Raw genomic sequence first — 6352 nt, 5'->3', positions numbered from 1 at the left:
CTTTGCAAAGGGATGTCTTTGTTTGTAACCATCCGAGCATCACCAAAGGCTTTTAGGGTCATCGTGGGAAGGTTTTTCTGACAAGGCATGGGATGGCTTGGGTTGGGAAGTGGGAGAAAAGACATAAGAGTATTGGAATAAGTTTTCTAAGAGGTACAAATGGCTGAATTGCATAGAAATGGAGTGGAAGAACAGATATGGAAAATACTAAGATGAGCTCCTTTTACTTGCTAGTAAGAAACTCAATTGTTTGTTGAACATATCGTTCCCACCGGGATCTTGTGGGTATGAAGCACGTTTTACTGCTATTCACTTAACCTCACATCCTTGTTGCTTGTTTTCTCAATGTGGTCTCCTGTTGGCTTAGTAGAGCAGAAGAGCCCTGCTCATTAAAACTGCAGTACATTACAAGTATCACTTATTTTAAGTAACTGATTTTATAGCATTTCAACTGTGCCAAGTTGGTAAATTAAGCACTGTACTATTTTACCCAGTCTGGAGTCTCAGATGTAAGGAATTCGAAAATTAGCAGATCCTGTGGCAAATGGCAACACCTGCTGGCAAATATGATATTACAAGCTAACTCTCCATAGTAGACAGTGTTATGGCCCAGAGAAAGATGGATAAAGAGAATACAACGGTAGGGCTGGGAGGATCAGGAGGGGACTCTGCAGGCTTGGGAGGAATTAGTATGTTCTGGAGAAAGGTGGGAAAAGCAGTGATGGCAAGAAAAATCTCAAACTTACACAAATCAATCCAGACAAACTTGAAGATCTAAGGTGTGTCTATCACTATGCTAGGTGTTTTGAACAATATGAATGTGATATTAAGACAAGGTTTTCATAGGCAATTGTATATTTAGAACCATACATTGTAAAGATCTCAGTGTTGCAAAAAGTTCTTTTAGGATAACATTGAAAGCAGCATTTTGAGTCTGACAACTTTCCCCAAGCCTTCTTTGAGGACCTAATTGCAAGTATTAATTTGGGGAGGATTGTTTCCCTGTGAAAAACATCTTAAATATCATATTGGAAATTGGTGCATTAGGGGCATAGGTTAAATTTACAGTCCTTGGCCTAGAATTTATACATTTTGTGAGGTCACGTTATCCAGGTTATGGTTCAAGAAGATGACAACATTCTTCATCAAGTCTAATCATGAATTTTCAGAATGACTGATATGCAAGAAATTTCCCAAACTTATTTATATCTCATCCAATTTTTTCCCTGAGATAGTACTGAAAACAACTTTAAGGCAGCATGGCAGCAAACCATAAAGAACCAACCATGTATAAAACTTTATATTAGTGATGGAGATAAAATGGGATATGAGGCATAACTATTGCTCTGATCTGGATCTGGCCTGGAAGACCAGAGTAGGTATAAACAGTTAAAGAGCAATAAAAGATTACATCCCAGAAATATAGTATGTTTCTGGTGCTGACTGACCGGGTCAAAATTCTGCCTCTTTAGTTCTCTAGCTGGGTGGCCTTGGAAAAATTATATAAACTCTTAGTGTCTGATTTTTACAAAGAGAATAATAATAGTTCCCTGCCTTGCAGGGGTGGTTGTGAATTTAAAAATAAGTTAATATATGAAAGCTGTATGTATAGTGTGGCTTGTAGTATTCAGTATGTGTTAGTTACTATTATTACAGGGAGTGGTTAATAACTGTCATATTCAGCAATCTCTGCAGGAGTTAGCTATCAATTCTTTTGGAAAATAGTGACATAAAGAAAGGAATGCTATTTATTTATCGTGCAGGGGATTAGCTCTGAAGCCTCATATGTACTTAGCACACATTTTAGCACTGAGCTACACCCTCAGCTGTAAGAAATAGTGTTTCAAAGAAAGGAACACAGACAGATGAACTGGGAGGCTTACTGGGAAGGTGGTGGTGGTTCATGTAAGCTGAGGTGTTTTTTTTTTATTTTTATTTTTTTTTAAGGAGTAAGATTTATCAGAAGAGACAGGCAGACCAGCCTGAATAAAGACAGCGGCTGAAGTCCTACATGGAAGTGATAATGGAAAGCTTTGAATGCCAGGTTGAGAAGTTAACATGCAACTGTGAAGACTTGGCAGCCACAGATGGAATTTGAATGGGAGAGCAAGCACATTAGGAAGATTAATTTGTGCAATAAGAGTTAAGGGGGCAAGGCCGGGAGAATGCTGAGGGGTCAAGTCAGTGTAGCACCAGAGTGCAATAATGAGAGCTTAGACAACAGGAAAGAGTGAGATGGGCCTCCCTAGGGGAAACCTGGCGACACTGATTGCAAAGGCCAAGGGTGTGAGTAGGGGAGATATCACTGATTGAAGCTGGAGATGCTGGAATACTACAGAAGTCGTCCAGTGGTTTATGGAGGATGTGGCTAGGGATGCCATGCATGCTCTCTTCGTCTCTGTATACTGTGGTTTAGGTGATAGGAAAATATAAATACTCGATATCTGGGACAATTTCTACTAAAGGCTCAGACAAACGTCCTCACTTCCAGGCAGAGCAGCCCCTTGAGTGTGGAGCACATCCCTAGACAAACATCCCAATAATTTATCAACTTTCCATTTTTGGTATACATAAGGTCATTACACTGCATTAGTGATTTCACTGCTTTTGGGCTGAGCCTGAGTGGCATTTGTCTGAGTTGAATAAACATTAGGGCAATGTACAGTTTTCGGCATTATCAACACTAGGTCTGGTCCATCCATCCTGGCTGATTCACAAGTCAGGTTTTTGTGCCGACTTTCTGCCTAAGGACCATGCTGTCTCATCTTCCAATTCAGCATTAATACTGAGGATGACTGCTACAGCAGAAAATCAGATCAGCATGCGGAGTCATAGACCTGCTCCCTGAAGGGTTGGTTGCTGGTTTACTCAAATGCAAAAATCTGCCTGGGGGTGTTTTTGTCTTTCAGGTGAAGCCTGGTAGGTGATGAGAAGAACTCCTTTTCTCAAGTGAAAAGTCAGTGCCATTAGAGATGGTTTGCTCTGTGCAACCTCATTTAGCAGCACACTAAACAGTGGTTCATTAAGCTGTAAGCAGCTGTGCAGTGGCACCGGAGACTTCTGAGGGCATTGGGCTGAGATGGTGGTTTCACTGTTTAGCTTCTTTTTTTTCAGCTTTAATTGAGTTTATTGGTACATTTTAGGGATACAGTACAGTTACATTCATTGTTGGGATCTTGTACCTCTACATGACAAGACTTGATTCTCATTTTTTCCCCTTACCTCTGCCCTCCCTTCACCCCCTCTTCCCCTCCCCATCTACAAACACTTTATTTTCATCTTTTCATTCTCTCACATTTTTTTCTTTTCCCTTATTACCCTTCCCCTACCCATCCCACCTTCCCTATACCTTTAGCTCCTTTCTTCACTGTTTAACTTCTGAGTCTCAGACCATTTAGAACTCTGTAGGAAAAACAGAAGGAAGTAGGGAGTGTGATGAACTTGAATATGGTCAGATTTTCCCTAACATTGAATGAAGGCTATAGGATTTGAGATCCAGGAATAATAGTAACATCATACATAAAACACATGGGGAAATTTGTGTGAGGGATTATTTATTTTCCCATTTCAAGACTTGAGTGGCCCGATGTAGTGGGGCTAGAAAGTAAAGTAAAAGTAAAAAATTTGACCTAGAGCTTTTGACACCCCCCCGGCAAGTTGTGGTTAAATGAGTTTCTGAATGTCTTTGGTTCATATCTATTCATTTTATCTTAAGTGAGATCATAAATGGGTTCAAAATTATCTTCAGGTTATGAAATTTCTTCAATGTGCAATTTATTCACCTCTTTTCCACTTACAAGTCAGCGATGCCCCCAGTGGCAGTGAGCACAAATAACTCAATGTGCTTTAAGTCATACTTTTCATTTTTATAACTTTTGCTTGTTTTATGGTCTAATTTTAGGCCAGACTTATTTTTTTCTCTAAGTGCTATATTAATAAAATTCACAATGCTTTGACTGTAGCAAAGAGTCAGATAATCCATTGGATGACTGTGTCATAACCATAGTAGCCAGGAAAGATCTGAGGTAGAAAGGTGTTCTCTGGTTTTGGTGGTGCAGTTGCACAAGCTGTACAGGCATCAGTGAGGTACACTCAGCTTCAGCCATATACTGTGTGACCATATACAATGATTTAACTACCCACTTCCTTATCTGCTCTAATGGTACTTGTTACAACTTGTATCTAGATATCTCCCCAAAGCCTCATGCATTGATAGGGGGGACTTTTCAGAGGTGGCTGGATCTAGGGTTTGTGAATGTGGATTAAGAGTGTGAATATGGGTTAAAGATGTGAGAACTAAATTAGCCCACTGATTGGTTTAGCATAGTTCTAGATGTAGATAATGTGAAGACCCACCCTGGGTGTGGGGGGCACCACCCAAAAGCCTTGCAGTTTATATGGGATAAAAGGGAGAGACTTGCTGTTGCATTTCTGCTTTCTACTTGTCCTGCTGTGAACAATTTCTCCTCTGTGATGCCCTTCTGCCATGCCACCCTGCCTTGGAGCCAGCCGGCTATGGATTGAAATCTCTACCAACTATGAGCTAAAATAAACTTCTCCTCCTTTAACTTGTGAGTGTCATGTATTTTGCTTCAGCAATGAGAAAAGTAACAGTACTATATGAGCTTCACATAATCGTTGTGAAGAATGAAAAAGTGACCTATAAAAAGTGTCTATAAATGTATATAGCATATTAATGAGCCTGTAGAAAGTCTTTGCTGAAGAAATGAATAATTCCAAGAGAAAATGTCAGAAGTCAAGGCAACTTTCCAAATACAGCAGAGTTTCTGAAGTGTCCCACTGATGATCTGATGTCCACTATGGGGTTCGCTCTATATTGTGATCCTCTTTCCATGTACAGTTTTCATTGCAAGATTTGTGATGAAAGGAGAGTTGGATATCTCCTACAACCGTGTGAATGTTTTGCTGAAAGTGAATTTAAAGGCTTTACTTTCTGCTTTTAATAATGTGAACCAAAAGCGAAACTGGACTCTAAAATACCTCTCAACTTTCTATGAGACTGTAAGATTGCTGAAATGATAAATAAACAAAAGAGAACGAATGTGAAATGAGTGTATATGAAAACTTCAGGGCCTACAAAAAGCATTTGCAGGTGATATTGCGTCACCATGGCCTGAAGATTGGACTGATGCCGTCTGCCAGCCAGGGTTCTCCTGTCCTTCCCAGGCCCTTTGTAGGTATTAACATCTTTAACCATAAAGAAGAGGTGGAGGGGTCAGAACAGCGCACAGATCACACAGCCCAGCCCCGAAGATGGGGAACTGCCTCAGATCCCCCACCTCGGATGACATCTCCTTGTTTCCCCAGTCTCAGTCCGACCCGGCCAGCTTTGGCGAGGGCACGGAGCCGGGTCGGGAGCCGCCAGGGCAGTTAAATCAGGAGCAAGTTCCAATTCCGGTGTAACCTCCAACAGCTCGCCAGACTCAGCTAGCAACTTAGCTGACCGAAGAGGAACAAATCAGGATAGCGCAAGAACAGGCCTTACACAGCACCTGCCTAAAAGAGTTTATGACCCTGGAAGGGAAGGACCAGAAAAAAAGACCCGGGAGTGTGTGATCTGTGAGATGGGCTTTGTTTACTGGGACCTGATGAGCTTTCTGCCGTGCATGAACATCTATCGCCTGCGCTGTGTAGAGGGCTGGCTCGTGAGCTCCTTCGCTGCCCCTCCTGCACGGAGCCAGTTGACGCAGCACTGCTTTCCTCCTATGAGACTAACTGAGCCAGGGTCTCTTGTCTGACTTCCAGGGAACCATCATTCTTGTTGGTTTGGTTCTTTTGTTACTGAGCTCAAAGAGCCAGGGATTAGGAATTAAGATCAAACCAATGTTTCCTAAAAATTCCTGGATGGCTTCAGATGTTCAGCAAAGTATGTAATGTTTTAGAAACTTAGGCGGGAGAAAGTAGGATGATATTTTTATGTAAATCCTTGACCCAGTGTTTAAAAAGATAATTGTATTTAGGTCGTTATTATTGCTCCAGTACATAGAAATTGTGTAAGCGTTATAGCAGCCGTTCATGTTTAAGTTGTGTGTATTAAAGATTAGGAAAAAGATAATTGTTATTTTTCCTAAATGAAATAACTTTCTTCTCCCCTCCACTGATTCTTTTCTGGAAATTACTGGCATTAGGGTCAGGGTTTTATTAAAAGCTACATTTTATGACACCGGTACACAAAAAAGTAGTTTTAAGCTTATTTGCACGGTTCTTTTTTTCCATTGGAAATGGAATTCATTGGCTTAGGTCTTTTAAAATAGTGTATTATTATTGTTGGGGCTGGCTCTGTGCTTGAAGACCAGTTTATTTATAACCTGTTGTAAGTGCTCTATTCTGT

At 40.8% G+C, this 6352-nt stretch overlaps 1 pseudogene; it reads left to right on the top strand.

Annotated features, from left to right (window-relative positions):
- Nucleotides 1–5062: 5062 nt before the first annotated feature.
- On the top strand, nucleotides 5063–5740 carry LOC104877030 (annotated as a pseudogene).
- Nucleotides 5741–6352: the final 612 nt, after the last annotated feature.

The sequence above is a fragment of the Fukomys damarensis genome, unplaced genomic scaffold (genome assembly GCF_012274545.1).
Source record: "Fukomys damarensis isolate Sample0158 unplaced genomic scaffold, DMR_v1.0_HiC HiC_scaffold_21, whole genome shotgun sequence".
Classification (NCBI taxonomy): domain Eukaryota; kingdom Metazoa; phylum Chordata; class Mammalia; order Rodentia; family Bathyergidae; genus Fukomys; species Fukomys damarensis.
The sequence above is the reverse complement of the archived record's forward strand: the minus strand, read 5'-3'. Positions and strand labels throughout refer to the sequence as shown.